At 46.8% G+C, this 16,961-nt stretch overlaps 1 long non-coding RNA gene across 4 annotated transcripts; it reads left to right on the top strand.

The window, feature by feature from the left end:
• Positions 1–9,072: 9,072 nt before the first annotated feature.
• On the top strand, positions 9,073–15,330 carry LOC103884701. 4 transcript variants are annotated; one of them, XR_002522248.2, is made up of 3 exons: positions 9,088–11,811; positions 12,086–12,182; positions 13,307–15,330. It is a non-coding gene; the product is annotated as an uncharacterized LOC103884701 (long non-coding RNA). The 4 variants fall into 4 exon arrangements; XR_002522249.2 differs by having other exon boundaries at positions 9,093–11,811; positions 14,247–15,330; XR_002522247.2 differs by having other exon boundaries at positions 9,073–12,182; positions 14,247–15,330.
• The last annotated feature ends 1,631 nt before the right edge of the window (positions 15,331–16,961 follow it).

The raw sequence follows: 16,961 nt of genomic DNA, 5'->3' as shown, positions 1-16,961 counted from the left end.
AAGATGCTGGGGCAGTGGAGAAGAACATGCTCTAACTCACATTTTAACACTATCTTTCTGGTGCTCTGTGGAGAGAAGAGTGAAGGCAACAAAGACAAAAGAAAGGAAGCCCATCAGGAAGCTTCTGCAATGGTCCAGGTGAAAGATGAAGGCAGCTTGTAGCAAGGTGGTGGTGGTGGAGGTGGAGAGATTCATTCTAGTGAAGCACTCACTGCTGTTTCTGGCACAGAATGAGTGCCCAATAGGTGGTGATGGTGCTTATTATTATTAACAAAGTACATGGGGAGAAGTGGGAAGTCAGGGGCAAAAGAAAGCCACAACATTCAGTGTGCCAGACATTAACTGAATAAAGGGAAGGCAGAGCCAGAAACCTAGGATAATGACAGCCTGGGTATCAGGGGTAATCTCAGAGGCACTATTTTGGGACCAGGAAAAAAGATTGTTCTGAGCTTCAAAGGCACCATGCGGGTGCTACAGCAAGGGATCTGTCCCCGAGCCAAATCCTCCAGAGAAGCAGAGAATTAAGAAAAGTCAAGGTCAGCTAGGAGACTATCTGGATTCAGAGACACAGGAGACACAAGAGTGAGGGCAGTTTGTTTGTTGATTTTTATGTACCAAGATACATAATGTAGAAACCTCCCTGGTTTGTACATGGAAGCTAGAAACCACAAAAGCACCTAAACACCATATCAGGGACACTGTAATTTCTCTAAATCAATATACAAAGGGGCGAATGGAAGCCAAGTTTGGCCTTTCAGAAACCTAATGATCCCTTGCCCTTCCCGTTTAGGGGTAGATACTGAACCTCTTGCCATGGCCATGCAAGAAGGGGAACTCTATTTGAGAAAGTAAATGCTTTAAGGGCAATATTTCCATAAGGTTTTTTCTTTGTTCGTTTTGTTTTGTTTTGTTTTCTGAGATGGTGTCTTGCTCCATCATCCAGGTTAGAGTGCAGCGGTGTGATCTGGGCTCACTGCAACCTCCGCTTCCTGGGTTCAAGCAATTCTCCTGCCTCAGCCTCCCAAGTAGCTGAGATGACAGGCATGTGCCACCTTGCCCAGCTAATTCTTGTATTTTTAGTAGAGATGGGGTTTCACCATGTTGGCCAGGCTGATTTCGAACTCCTGACCTCGTGATCCACCTGCTTCAGCCTCCCAAAGTGCTGCAATTACAAGCATGAGCCACTGTGCCCAGCTCTCCATAAGGTATTTAAGATTGCTCCTCGCTTTCCAAATGTAACTAAGTCACTCCGCTAAATTCATAAGCACATTGACGGTTGCCAATTGCTCCCAGGCCTGGTCACTGCCTGAGCTAACTAGCTTTCTGTAACTGTGTGAGAGGCTTTGAGTATAAAATGTGCAGGCAACAAAAAAGATAGGCCTGGGGTGAGTCACTGTCAAGAGCCCCTGTAGCAAAGCCCCTCCTCTTTTCATCTCTTTAGGGATGTAAGACATGCTTGACATGCAACGATGTCTGTTTTGCCTCTGCCCGCACGCAGGTAGGAAATGGCTCTGGAATAGCACTGGGGCTCTTTCTGCAATGACGGAAACAGTCTACGCCTGGGCTGTCCCGTATGTTTACCACCCAGCCGCATGGGGCTGTTGAGCATTTGAAATGTGCCTAGTACAACTGACAGACGGTTTTTAAATTTTATTTTATCCTAATTAACTAAAAGTTAAATTAAAGAGCCACATGGGGCTAGTGTTTACTGTATTGGACAGCACAGCTCTGGAAGGTTTACTAACTTTAATTCCAACTCCTGCCCTTTGAACTCAGTAAAGAATGTAAATGTCTCTGGGATTGGAGCCTTTTAGTAATTTAGGGAGCATGGCACTAGAGTTCTACATGAGGGGTAAGGTCTGATGAGGCCTGGAACTAGCCCTGGAGAAGCAGGTACAATAACCCGCAGCTATAGGACTGGCACATGCCCTGATGTCTCTCTAAGCCTCAGTTTATTCACTGACTTCCTTACAAGGAATTACGAGAATTAAACCACTCTAAAAATTTAAGATTGTTTTATAAAGGGATTGTTCTGTTACTTTTACTTATTTCAAGGTCCTGGGGTTTCTAAACAAGTGGGAAACCACTTAATGATAAATATATGTAGAATGTTCTATATTCCTCATTCGTTTTTAAATTCATCCCATCTTAAGGCAAAAAGAAAAGCAAGTAGCCGTTTTTAGGCCATAGTCCCTAAATTTACAATATGAAATCTCAAGGCCAACTATAAGCCTAAGTGGCAGGAGCAGAAACAGTGCCAAGCTCTGAAAATAGCAACCAAAACAGCCAATCAAAGAACCTCGGTTCCATTTCCACAAAGTGGAGTGTTGTGCTGTTGTTTACATAACTTACCTTCATAATTAAAATCACAGGAACAGAGTGATAACTTTATATCAGTTACATGACCTTTAAATGGGAAGGTTAATGAGAAATATAAGAATCTCTTTTTTTTGTTTGTTTGTTTTCACATTAAAAAAAATTTTTTTTTGAGATAGGTTCTGGCTTTGTCACCAAGGCTGGAGTGCAGTGGCATGATCTTGGCTCAGTACAGCCCTCCCTGGGCTCAAGCGATCTTCCCATCTCAGTCCCCCAGTAGCTAGGACTACAGGCATGCACCACTACACCCAGCAAATTTAAAAAAAAATTTTTGTAGAGATGGGGTCTCACTTTGTTGCCCAGGCTGGTCTTGAACTCCTGGGCTCAAGCAGTCCTCCTGCCTTGGCCTCCCAAAGTGCTGAGATTACAGGCGTGAGCCACTGCACCTGGCCAAGAATCTACGTTAAAGTGAAAACTTGTTACTGCTATCCAATAATGATTGATGCTGAGACTAGCCAGAATAGATACAAAACTGTGTACTTCATAAACAAGGCTGGACATTGAAATGGGAAATGTATGTATTAAGCACCTGGCAGTCACAGAAAGGTACTTTCACTGATGTATCACTTCTTATTTGATCCTTTCAACAAGCCTATGATGTTGCTATTATGATTTCAAGAGAGGTTAAGTAACAAGCCCAAGGTTATAGAGATGAGAAGTGAGAGAGCCAGAAGTCCCATCCAGGCTGCCTCTACTCCATAGCCCAACCATTTCATACTCAACAACAGAAGATGGCTTGGAATAACATTCGGAAGTTTTCTTTTTTTCTTTAAGTTAAGATTTGTATCCTACTTACTTCCAAAAGACTTGAGGCAGCTTAAAGATTAAAATACAGTGCAAGAGAAGGCATTTAAGGATAACACTCTTGCTGAAGAATGCAAAAGAAATAGATGGTTTTAGACACCTGAGTGGAGCAGATTCCAACACTTGGGCATTTAATTTGGTTCTAACTTTTCTGACAGCTAAGCCAAAAAGAGAAGCATATTGGACTGCACAGAGTTTTGTTTTCCAACAGTGTAAAGCATACATATTCATCTACAGAGACAAAACGTTTTCCTGGTAGGAAACTTAGGTAGGAATTGATCACGTAGGTCCTTGGATAAAGGACCCTGAGTGACACAGAGAACCTTACTCTCTTACTCTCATTTGTAAAGGAAGGGGGCCGCATTAAGGTCACCTTGCAGTGCAGTGAGTGCATGAAATACTGCTAAAGAAAGTTCCACAAGAGTCAGAAACACCGTTCGACAGAACTCTGCTTTTATGGACCCTCCATAAAGACAGAAGACATAATATACTAAAGCACAGCTTAGTGAAGGAATTTCTATAAGGAGCTGAGAGAATATGAGCTGGGACTTTGCTTTATGGAGTCTAGCAGAGCAGAGAATGCCTTAGAGAATATCAATGATGAAGGGTTACCCAGCCATCAGCCCTCGGAGACACTACACGTGCTGGACAATGGGAAGATGATGTGGGTAATGTGGGTGAGGCACCACTCTTTGGGCAGTAGGCCTCTATCTACAGGTTCAAAACAAGATATATAAATGCAATTAAACATTCATAGTCATTCATTTTAGATAATTGAATAACATTCTATCTCAAGCTGTGTACTATGGAGAATAAAAAGAATAGGAGTGTGGTTTCCGCCTCCAGGAAGCTTATAATCTAATACAGGATTTCTCAACCTTGGCTCTGTTAACATTTTGGGCTGGATGCTTCTTTGGTGTGGGGAGCTGTCCAGGCATTGCAGGGAGTTTACAGCAGCATCCCTGGCTCTACCTGTCAGCAGCATCACCATAGCATGACAACCGAGAATGCCTCCAGACACTGCCCAGTACGCCCCGTGGTAGAGGTAAGAACCACTCGGGTTGAAATCCACTGATCCCTTATGTAAGAGAAAGTGGGGAGAAATGCATGAAGCTGAGAGTTTTAGTAATTCTAGTGCAATGGGTATTAATTATTATAATGATCTAAAGGAAGGAAGTGCTCTCCCAGTGAGAAAAGCAGACATTGAAGAAAAAGGAGGAAGGTAGCTAAGCTGAACCTTGATAGACTTGGCTAGGTTCTTGCCAGCAGCACCCTAAGAAAAGGCACAGAGAAGAGGCCGAGGAGCAGGTTGGGAGAGGCATGATCGTTTCTGTGGAGCGCACAGGGTGTATGCAATGGAGAGATGAAGGTCAGGCTGGATGCTTGAGGGCAGAGAGGGGACAGCTCTGAATATCAGGCAATAGACGTGGAGCCTGATTCAGTTATCCAGGGGGAGCTTTGAAAGCTTTGTGTAGAGAAGAGAATCCTCTAACCTGTCCAAAAAAAAAAAAAAAAAATCAGATATTGTGTAAAGGCTGCGTCCTATCATCTGCATGTTTGTGTCCCCCCAAATTCATGTTGCATCCTAATCCCCAACGTAACAGTATTATGAGGCGGGGCCTCTAGGAGGTGATGAGGTCATGGGGGTGGTGCCCTCAGGAATGGATTAGTGCCCTTACCAAAGAGACTGCAGAGAGGTAGCTTGTCCCGTCCACCATGTGAGAACACAGCGAGAAGGTGCCATCTATGAGGAAGAGGGCCTTCCCCAGACGGAATCAGCTGGCATCTTGAGCTTGGACTTCTCAGCCTCCAGAATTATGAACAATACACTTCTGTTGTTTATGAGCACTCAGTTTAAGGTATTTGGTTATAGCAACCTGAACAGACTAAGACACGAGTAAGAGGGAGAGGAGAGAGGAGGGAAAATGTAGCAACCCAGATGAGAGCAGAGAGTGGCAAAGTCAACAAAACATATGCTACATGGCAGGGAAAACTGAGGGGCAGGGAGGACCCAAAAATCCTGTGGGGATGTGCCTTCCATCAAACACACACAAACGCCCCTCCAGAGGGCTTTAAAAAGACCCCACCATTGCTGCTCTCAAAAGTGTGGGTTTCCCAGGAGATGCTCTAAGGAAAGAGAGAAGAGTGGCTTCTGAAGACAAGGGACAGGGACTCATGTTCTGGTATGGATCATTTGCATTTGAGGTAACTATACATGACCACCTGTTAGAACTGCATTGAGAGCTCAGCCGTTCCTGTGTCCTCAGCCCTGCCTTCATTTCTGTCTTCATTTGCCAGATTGCCCCAGCCCCTTTCCTTCAAAGAAGAGGCCTCTGAAGTTCTGCTGTGCTGAGGACTGTTCTGCAGGGGGAGCACCGAGAAGCCCCTTTCCCCTGCATGATTTCAGGCTTCAATACAGAATACATTTTATAGTCTCTCTGTTCCCTCCAGTCCACTGCTCTGTTGGGGTTGAATAAATATTGACTAGCCTGTAAAACATAAGGCCTTTTATTTATACATCTTCCTGCTCTGAGGGCTGTGCTGGAGCTCAGCCTCAGAACACACAGTGCATGTGGGGAGGGCTAGGAGCCACCACTGCAGCGCAAACCAGCGGCCACAGCTGTCAGGATGGGGCTGCCTTTTCTAGGGTGCAGCCTACAGCAGCAGGCGTGAGGGCTGACCCAGTGGGGCCGTGTCTGCTAAGAATGCTTATTTTGTAGTGCATGGGAATGCTTTCAGTTGCAAGCAGCAGAGGAGTCCAGGACTGTGGAGTGCCATGAGGAATCCCGGCTTTTTCTCATTCTTTGCTTTGCCGCCCTTAGCTGTTGACTTTCTGTCCTTGGTATTGTTACCTCACGGTCCTAAGATGGCTGCTGGAGCTCCAGGCTAGAAGGAAGGGAGGGCATAGCAACTCCCTCTTCACCAAAGCAGTCTTCTTGCCTCAGCCTTCCAAAGTGCTACCGTTATAGGCGTGAGCCACTGCACCCTGCCAAGAATCCATGTTAAAATGAAAACTTGTAACTACTACCCAAAAGTGACTGATGCTGAGACTGACCAGAATAAATACAAAACTGTGCACTTCATAAACAAGTCTGGATATTGAAATGGGAAATGTATGTATTAAGCACCTGGCAGTCACAGAAAGGTGCTTGCACTGATGTATCATTTCCTATTTGATCCTTTCAACAAGCCTATGATGTTGCTATTATGATTTCAAGAGAGTTTAAGTAACAAGCCCAAGGTTACAGAGATGAGAAGTGAGACAGCCAGGAGTCCCATCCAGACTGCCTCCACTCTATAGCCAGTAGATTTCTCTCGCTGTCTCTCTTCTCACCGGCCATACCTGAGTCACATGCCCAACCATTGGCATAATGAAAGGACATAACCATGGCTGGCTAAGAGCAATCATGATTCATCCCCTGTGTTGGGGGAAGGGTCTACTTTGCCCAAAACCAAGAGACCTCTGCCTGACCCAACTGCAGGTCCCATCTGCGAGAAAGACGAAGGGAAGTGGCTGTAGGGTAGGCACTGGAGGGCCTGCCACCAGCTGCCCCCAGAAGAGCCGTGGGCAGGCCAGGGTACCAATGCAGACCGACATCATTTTGCAGCAACAAGTGCCCCTCTCCCTGGGCAGTGGGCATGTGGACACTGTCTTCCTTGTCTCTCATGAAGGAAGGTGAGCCGCACCTTCTTAGGGGGCTCGGTGATCAGAGGTAATGCCCTCTCCAGTGATCTGATGCCAGCCAGACATCACCCGGGAGCACAGTGGGTACAGCAAGGGCTGTGGAAGGAGTGGGCAGCGTCAAAGCCCCATCTCTGTACTGGCTCAGCCAGGTGAGACTGTGACCGAATGCCAGGAGTTCAGTCTAGGTCCCATTGCTCACCACAAAGAAAGCTGATCCCTGATTCAATGAGCATTTCCAGGAAAGAAGGCTTTTTATTTGGGTGACTTCAGCCAGAGAAACAGGAGCCAAACCTCAAATCTGTCCCTCCCCCACTGACTAAAGTTAGGGGTTTACATAGCTGGGAAGGAAAACAGGAGGGGCTAGGCAGAGAAGCTGGTCCACAGGCAGCAGGTGCGCCTCATTGTACAAATGTTAAGTTCCTCAAGCTTCGCTTCTGTGGGCATCCAGCATGTTGGAAAATTGGGTCAGTTTCATGACCATGTCCATTCAGCAGGGACCAGTCAGGGGACTGGAGCCCCACCAGGTATTCTGGTCAGAATGATTTTATATAAAGGCTTATTAGCTAGGTACAAAGCATTGTTAACTAGAAAATTAAAATAAAGCGAGAGAAAGAACACTAAGATACCATGGAGTGGCAGCTTGAGGAAACAGCTTCCACACTAGGCCTGGGGGAACCAAGAGAAGCAGTTGGAATTAGGAACACCATGGTGTTCCTACAACCTGGAAGCTAGAAGCTAGAAACTTGGAGGAGAGGCCCCAAGGAGCCAAGGGTTTGCTCTCTGAGGAGGGGGTGCTGCTGGGCTGGTGCTGGAATCTCAGAAGGGGCACACCAAGGCTGGTCTGTGAGTGCAGGAAAAGCTGCGACAGCAGCTGCTGGGCAGATGCAGAGGCCAGAGTGATGCCCACAAAGACCATGGCAGAGAAGAAAGCCTTGGACAGCACTTTGGGAGGCTGAGGTGGGCTGATCACGAGGTCAGGAGATCAAGACCATCCTGGCCAACGTGGTGAAATCTCGTCTCTACTAAAAATACAAAAATTAGCTGGGTGTGGTGGCATGTGCCTGTAGTCCCAACTACTTGGGAGGTTGAGGCAGGATAATCACTTGAACCTGGGAGGCAGAGGTTGCAATTAGCCGAGATTGTGTCACTGTACTCCAGCTTGGAGACAGAGCAAGACTCTGCCTAACAAAAAAGAAAAAAAAAAAAAGAAAGAAAGAAAGAAAGAAAGAGAGAGAGAAAGAGACAGAGAAAGAGGAAAGAATGAATGAATGAAAGAAGGAAGGAAAGAAAGACAGAAAGAGAGAAAGAAAGAAAAAGAGAGAGAAGGAGGGAGGGAGGAAGGAAGGAAGGGAGGGAGGGAGGGAGGAAGGAAGGAAGGGAGGAAGGGAGGAAGGAAGGAAGGAAGGAAAGAAGGAAGAAGTGAGGGAAGGAAGGAAGGAAGGCTCTGAAAGCACCCAGGGGGAAGCAGGTCCCTTTTCCTCCTCTCTTGCCTCCCCTAGCACCCCTTACTGATATAATCTACCAAGGAGCAGCTGGCAAAGGCTAGAAAAAAAAATTGGTTTAGAGTCCCAGTCCCAGCATAACAAAGCAGAACACCGAAGGATAGGTTAACACCAACAATGACCCAATAGCAGGCACCCACCCATGGGGAAGTGCTTCACATGCCATCACTTCAGGGCTCTAAACCTTAATGGCCTCAGCTTTAAAATGGGGGAAGTATTGCCTGTCTGATGATCCGTGGATATGAGCTCCAGGAAAAGTACATGGCTGTCAGCTTGCTTACCACTATTCCTCCAGCTCCTGGGACAGTGCCTGACCCACAGTGGCCATTCAAGAGTAAAGGCAGTAATTGGTCATTGTTATATTATTATTAACAAATGGAGATTCTAAAGTCTAGACATTTAAACAAAATTTTGTTTTTGAGACAGGGTCTCACTCTGTTGCCTAGGCTGGTGTGCAGAGGTGTCATCCTAGCACATTGCAGCCTCCACCTCCTGGGCTTAAGTGATCCTCACACCTCAGCCTCCCAAGTACCTGGGAATACAGGTGCACCACCATGCCTGGCTATTTTTTTTTTTTTTTAAGGTGGGGTTTCACTTTGCTGCCTAGGCTGGTCTCCAACTACTGGCCTTAAGCAACTCTCCCACTGTGGCCTCCAAAATGTTGGGATTACAGGTGAGAGCCACTGTGCCTGGCCTAAAAAAAAAAAAAAAAAAATGAACTAAAAAAAAAAAGGTTGAGGTAGCTCTTGCCTAGATTACTAAGTCACTCAACCAAATAAGTGCCAGGGCCAAGAATAGAGCCTGGGGCCTGTCTCATACCCTGATGAGGACGTTGTGTACTAGTAATGGTTTTATTCTTTAGAATAATGATGAGAATGTTATAAAAACAATTCAGCCTTGGTAGAGATGAGGCATTACCTGTCTTTCTAGGGGGATGTTTGCTTGCCAATTTCTATCACAGGTACTCCAGCACTTCTTATACTCAAGCCAGTGATGTGTGGCTTGAAGGTCCTCAGAGGCATCTCCTCACAAGGCTGGCTGTGTGGCCTCAGTGGTGCTGAGGAAGAGATGCGTCTTCTTTGACTGGCCCCAGGCCTTAGATGCACTCCATCCAGCTCAGTTCCATCTTGCCTCTGTGTCCTTCATGCATGTTCCTGCCTCCCCAGCCACTGCCAACATCAACCTGCTTAAGGACCCGAGACCAGTCTCCTCAGAGAGTGTGTAATGAGCTGTCCAACAACCACTGTGGATGTGTCCAGACTGTCTTGAAGGCTGTTAAGGCATTTGCTGGGTCCGTTCTAGGTAATCTTCCCTTTGTACTATGGAGGAGGAACAATGGCTGGATCATCCTGGAACCTCCTCCTGGAGAATGAGCAAAAGCATTTGTCCTGGCTGCCTTCTGGAGGAAGTGAAATCCAAGCTGCAGCCACTCTCACAGCTGGTGCTGGCTCAGTCTACCCCAGATGCAAGGTATCTAATGGATTGCCTCTCGTGTAGGGGCAGATGAGAGCAGAGCTCGTCTAACACAGTTTGAGGACAGAGGGGCATCACCCATCTGCGGGCATTCCCAGCCACACTTCCCTCCCGGGTTCCGGAGCAAGCTCTCCCTGCATTATCTAACTCCAACTCATCATGCTCAAAAGAGAAGTCAGGAGATCTAAAGCCTACAGATAGCCTTGCTCCCCTGTCTCTGTCAAAAACATATATGAAAGCAGAGAAATATTCATCAGACGTGGAAGCAATTGGGGAATAGACCAGGAAAAAACAATTAGGTAATGAAGGTGTGCATTAAACCATCCCTGGCACCTTCTTGACCCAGAAACATTCTTTATATCCTGGTAATGATGGCACATTGAACATTCCAGGGAATTCCAATCCTGGAAATCAAGGAGACTTACTCTAACGGCGTAGGAGAAAGTGAGTTGACACCAGGGTGTGTGGCTTCCTGGACATTCTACTGGAATAAAAGTTGGCTCCCCAGGGCCAGCAGAAGTCATCCCAGGGCAGGTCCCAAGCAGTCTCCCTTCCGGGCTCTGTAGTAAAAACGAACCACTCTTGATTTGAGATTCAGAGTCTGAGGTCAATTTCCCCACCCCAGATCTCACTGGGGGCACTAGATCCCCCAGAGCCTTCTTCAGACCCCTGAGATTTATCACTGGCTTCAGGGAAATGAGCCAATTCGATTAGCTTTTCCATTGTCCCAGTTTCTTTTCCAGGAGCGGAGTGCGGGGCTCATTGTCGCAGTGGAACAAGCTAAAGACCCTGCAAGGCCCAATACTGACTCCAGGAGGTACTGGGAAGGGCTTGCTAGTGATGGAAACTGGCTATGAATCTTGCTTTCCTGATTCTAAAATCGACTCTGTTTGAAGGTGCTGCTGAGGTGCCCTGGGTACTTCTCCAGTGGTGCGTAGAGGAGTGACAGAGGGAGGAGGGCCCCTGATATACACACAATTTCATATAGATGGGGGGGTGCATTCATTTCTTCATTCAATATTTATTGAACTTCCACGTTCTCCAGGCACCGTCTAGGCATCTGGGCCAGAATAGACAGGGGAATAAGATAGACCTTTCCTTGCTGTCACAGAACTTAAGTCTTAGCTGGGGAGACAGGAAGTAAACAAGTAAGTGTAAGCAAGTAAGTGAAAACCCCATAATTTGGGGTAGAGGCCCACAGGACAGGTTCTGCAAGAAGTAGACTCTGACAAAGAGATTTGCAGGAGGTTTTTGGGGGCGTGACCTCAGGAGCAACATGTGTGAAGGATGAGGGACGCAGGACGGACAGACGGAAAAGCTGCTTTCTTTCTTCCTCCTGAGGAACTTTGCAGCTTGGGACAACAAGCAGTGTTGTCCTAATTGAGATCGGAGGACTGGGCATTTGCACTACCACGTGACCAGTCTTTGGCCGCAAGCTGCCTCCAGGAAGTGGGCGTACGTGTTGGTGGAGCAGCTTCCTCTGACAGAGGAAATGACACACCTCTGACACTTTCCAACGCTTGGAAAGTGTCTCAGGTGTGAGCTGGTGGTGTCTGCACCCCCAGCAGCTAAGGCGATGAGCATTTCTCGGTCCTGCCAGGGGATCTGAGCGGCACATAACAACATCCACTATGAAATGTGGTGTGTGCTGGGCAGTGGCTGACTGAGGAGCTCGAGAGTAGGAGTGAGGCAGGCTGTTTTAAAGAGGTGGCGAGGGAAGGCCTCTCTGGGCAAGGGCAGAGACTTGCAAAGACTTGATTGGTGTGAGGAAGTAAGCCATTCAAAGTCAAGGGCACCAGAGGTTCTAAGCAAAGGAAACAGCAAATGCAAAGCGGAGAACAAGCTTGGCACATTTGAGAACCAACAATAAGTCCAGTGTGTCTGGAGCCACAAGAGTGAAGGAGAGAGCAGCTGGCGGTTCAGCCAATGGGGTACCAGGAAACCAGATGGCAGAGAGCCTGGTAGACCATGGTAAGGAGTTTGCAGTTTACTCTAAGTGTGATGGGAGATGTTGGAGCACTTTGAACAGGGGAAAATCACCATCTGATCTACATTTTAAACATATTATTTCACTAAATAGAGAAATAATTGGTCATTGTTATAATGGTAGTAATTGGTCATTGTTATATTATCATTAACAAGTGGAGATTCTAAAGTCTAGACTTCTAAAAACAATTTTAAATGGAGCAAATGTTGCTCCATCTGACAATTACGTAAGCCAGCCATGCCTGTTCTTTCCCTATAGGTAGAAACGTATGGGAAACTGCATTCCAATTCAGGGAAGTATAGGAAGCAGTAATGAAAGTGGGAAGACCTATTACAAGTTTGTTGCGGTCATCCAGGTAAGAGGGGATGGTGGCTGAAAACAAGGTTTCAGCTATGTGGGACCTAGCTTGGAAGGGATGGGATTCTACATATGTTTTGTAGCTGGAAGCAGGAGTTTGAGGCTAAGAGATGACCTGAGAATAGAATTATTTTAGGTGTCAGGCCTGAGAGATGAGGGCACATTGGGGAGGAGCAGGTGCAGCGGGGGCAGGGCATCCAGAATGCTCTTTGGGCATCTTATATTTGAGGTGCCTGTCAGACACCCAAGTAGAGATGCCTGATGTGAAGACATCATATCTGCAGCTTGGGGTCCTTCATAAGATCATTTGAAAATAAGAGTTGTGCTACTAAAATAAAATGTGCAAAAAAAAAAAAAAAAGGAGAGAGAGAGAAGAAGGAAAAAAAAAGAAAATCGCTGCATCATGCTGTCTTGTCTATAGTTGAATTTTCACATGCTGTGGAAATTCAGCCAGAGATCCTGTGGAAAAATACTGAAAGGACCCTTGGATCACTGATTCTAAGTTTGAAAAAGGGCTTGGCTGGCTGCTTCCAAGCTTGGCTGGCTTGCTTCCATGGGGCAAGTTTGGGAATCTTTTTTTTTTTTTTTTTTTTTTTATTGTAATTGAGGCAATTGACTTTGTCAGCAAGCCAAGAGTGGATTTCTCTCATAGGGGTGAATTCACATTGATCAGTGTAACCAGGCTCCTAAGAGAGTGATAAAGCAGAAACTCTGTTTACCTTGAAAAATATAGTCATCACACAATTATGTAAGCCAGTCATGCCTGTTTTTTTCCTGTAGGTCAAAGCAGATGGGAAACTGCATTCCAATCCAGGGATTTCCCAGTGAGTTAGAATGAGACAAAAGGGATGAACTGAATAGCTCAAACATGTTAAGTTATCAACATATTAAAATTCTTCTGAGCTAATTGGTAAGGAGCCTCTTCCTGGAGCCTCCTGTCTGCTCCTACTGACTGCCCTTCTCATATCAGGGACCTCACAGAGCTCCCAGACGCTAGAAGGTAAAGGCAGGCAGAATGGGGGCCCCAGGTCACTGCTCCAGCTGTAGCTGAAGACCTTGCTGTTTGGGTGGTGCCTGTGCTATATGGATTGTTAAAGATGTTGACTCTCATCCCCGCTTTAGGGCGCCCAGTCATGATAGCTGGATGCCCCTCGCCTTCTCCATAACAGAAATGCAGCCAGGAGAGGCCCAGAGCCTACTAATGTGTGGATACCCATCACCCCAGCGTTGTCTCAGTGAGAGCTTGAATCATCCTGACGATCCTCCTCGGTCTCATTTCTCTCTGTGTCTGTGATGCTGCATCCATTCTGACAGGCCCTTCTGTCCCTCAGGATGTTCCTGCTGTCAGTCCAGGCTGTTCTGGTCTGAAATTCATCCTGTCCATATAAGGAGACTTTAAATAGATCTTCTTTGATCTGGTGCTGGCTGGTTTTATAATTTTTCTCTCAGAGGGAAATCTTATTTCCCGTTTCCAAGTTCTTGGGTGATGCCTCACAGTCAAGCTCCATAGACTGTCTACCCAGAGGAGTTTAATTTTCATGGAATCCAACAGGGCCAGTGCGGAAAGAGACCTTAATAATCATTTAATTCAACCCTCTTGTTTTATAGACAAGGTGACTGAGAACCAGAGAAGGAATGGCAGGTTGAATTATTATTTATAATGAATATAATATTTACAACCGGTACAGATCACAAAGAAGACATTAATAAACTGATCTATACCAGGAAGCTGTTCCCTGGTTTTTTATAGCACTCTAAGCCTGGTGACCTTCCTGAGCAAACAGAGTCCCTCGCCTCACTGAGGAGAACTCCCGGGAACACCAAAGGCCAAGGGAGACACCGCAGGCAATAAAACATCCCTGAGCGAAACATCTCAACACCCCTAGACAAAGAAAGGCACAGAACTCAAGAAAGCAGTGACGGGAGAGCTTTAGTAAATGTTTAATGAAGATGGAGCACAGAGGTCGTCCAATGCAGCCCCTCTTTTTGAAGCAAGGAAATGTTATGCGATAGATATCTGTCATTGTTTCAGCTTACCAACATTCATTTCCTCTTTTGACAGCTGCTGATTTTCTCTCGAGGGCTCACACCCCTGGACTCTGGGTGGTCCTGGGAGGATGTGAACCCTGTACCCTGACTCCCATCACTGAGGCCAAGGGTCTGGACTCTTCCTTCTCCTCCTACTCCAGCACAGTGGGGAACCCGGCAGGACAGCTGTCCTCTGGGACTCTTGAGTTCACTCGCTTCAGCCACCAAGCATTGACGGGAGTGTTTCCACCAAAGGGCAGCTCCTGCGGCTTCTACTTCCCCTCTCCAAGGTGCCAGGGTTACTGTCTGTCGTCCAGCCTTCCATGGCATCCCTGTCTCTCCAGATCATCTCACTCAATTCTCTCATTGCTCCAGTGAGCCTGGATTGTTTTCTGTTGCCGACAACAGAAAACCCCAACTGATACCCTTGCCATTCCCCAAGGTCACTTACCCAGATCAAGGTCCAGCCTGAGATTTGAGTTCCTATTGAGTCCCCTACAGGAGCACAGCTGTGAGCTAAATTGTGCCTCTCCCTAGGTTCATTCCTAACTCTCTCAGACCTCAGGATGGGACAGTATTTGGAGACATGGTCTTTATTGAGCTAATACAGGTTAAATAGTTTACTCAGGGGATCCTCATCCAATACAACTGGTGTCCTTATAAGAGGAAATTGGGATACATGTTGGTGTGCAGTGGGAAGACCATGTGAGGACAGAGAAGCTTGGCCATCTGCAAGCCCAGGAGAGAGACTTAGAACAAATCAATCTACGGACAACTTGATCTTGGACTTCTAGCCTCCAGAACCGTGAGAAAATACATTTCTGTTGCGTAAGCGGCCCAGCCTGTGGTCCTTTGTCATGGCAGCCCTGGCAGATGAGTGCAGACCGCACTTCCACCGCCATGGTGCCACTGTCTGTGGACAGCATGCCAGCCTCATCGCACGAGTCACCCCTGAAGATGCTCAAATTATTAGGCTGTTCTTAGAACCAAATTTCCTGGACAGGCTTCAGAAAGCATTCTCTCTGGTGATACAGACATCTGAAAGACACACACACACACACACGCCCACACACACACACACACCCCAAAAACAAACAAAAAACCCATGGCCAAAAAAAGGACCTTTCTCCCTTTCATTTCTTTAGTAATGGACAGCGCCCAGAAGAGCAGGATGGATGGCTCCTCGGAGAAAACAGAATCATTTCTTAATAAACAAATGAGAATTTAGAGCCCGAGCCGACAAGGAATTTAATCTTGTTCTCCCAGCATCCACACGGAGGAGGGAAGCAAGCAGAGGCAAAGACAGACATCACGGTTCCCCTTGATTCTAATATTGGGTTGGACGGGGGAGGGCGAAGATCTGCATGCCGAGCTCCCTTTCTCCACCCACGCCCCTCCTGGCATACACTCTCAGCAAAGCCTCACCGGGTTCCCCCTGCAAGTAATTGCAGAAGTCTCTTGGGGACAATAACCCCGATGTTACCTCTTGGAGGGTCAGAGGGAAGTGCTTAGGGCTGAGGGAATGCAAGAGGGTGGAGGCCAAAGGGCTGAATATTAATGGGGGCTATCACCACCAGCTCTTAAGGTAATGGAAAAGCCCTGTGCAGAGCCAGGCTGGGGCCAGCCTCACACGGAAATGCAATCTTCTGCAACACAGAGTAGGCAGTGACAAGCAGTTTATCTTCCATTACTCCAAAGCCTTAAATCATTATTAACCCTAAGCCAGCAAAAGAAACCAAACCACTGACTCCAATGTCTCCTTATCTTCCCAGCAAATATAAATGTGCACGACATTGAGGCACCTGTATTAGGGGTTGAAATTTATCCCTCAACCCGCCACCCCCGGAAAGAAAGCTATGTTGAAGTTCTAACCCCCAGTACCTCAGAATATGACCTTATTTAAAGATAGGACCTTAACAGAGGTAATCACGTTAAAATAAAGTCCTTAAGGTGGGCCCTAATCGAATGTGACTGGTGTCCTTATAAGGAGAACTTGGGCTGGGTGCAGTGGCTCATGCCTAGAATCCCAGCACTTTGGGAGGCCAAGGCGGGCTGATCACCTGAGGCCAGGAGTTGGAGACCAGCCTGGGCAATATGGTAAAACCCCATCTCTACTAAAAATACAAATTATCTGGGCATGGTGGTGGGCACCTGTAATCCCAGCTACTCAGGAGGCTGAAGTGGGGGATGGCTTGAACCCAGGAGGTGGAGGTTGCAGTGAGCCAAGATCACACCACTGCACTCCAGCCTGGGTGACTCAGTGAAACTCAGCCTCAAAAAAAAAAAAAAAAAAAAGGAGAACTTGAACACAGAAACACATACAGGGAGAGCCACATGCAGGGAGAGCCACATGCAGGAAGAGCGCTGTGTGAAGGTGCTTCTGTAAGTTAAGGGACACCAAAAATTGCCAGCAAACCTCTTGACGCTGAGGGAAGGCCTGGAAAAGATGCCCCCTCACAGGACTCGGAAGGCACCAACTCTACCCATACCTTGACCTCAGACTTCTCGCCTCCAGAACTGGGAAACCATAAATTTCTGTTGTTTAAACAACCTACTTTGATGTACTTTGTTATGGTGATCCTAGGAAAATAGACACAGAAAGCTCTAATCCACCGGGGAAGGGAAAAGTGGTCCCATCTCATCATAAAATGAGAATTTTTCTGAGGCCATAGGAATGGGTGGAGAAATGGGAGGCTGAGTCATTCCTTCTGCCATGGGTTTGCCTGGATAACAATGACTCAACCAAATG

Source organism: Papio anubis, chromosome 3, assembly GCF_008728515.1.
Source record: "Papio anubis isolate 15944 chromosome 3, Panubis1.0, whole genome shotgun sequence".
Classification (NCBI taxonomy): domain Eukaryota; kingdom Metazoa; phylum Chordata; class Mammalia; order Primates; family Cercopithecidae; genus Papio; species Papio anubis.
The sequence above is the reverse complement of the archived record's forward strand: the minus strand, read 5'-3'. Positions and strand labels throughout refer to the sequence as shown.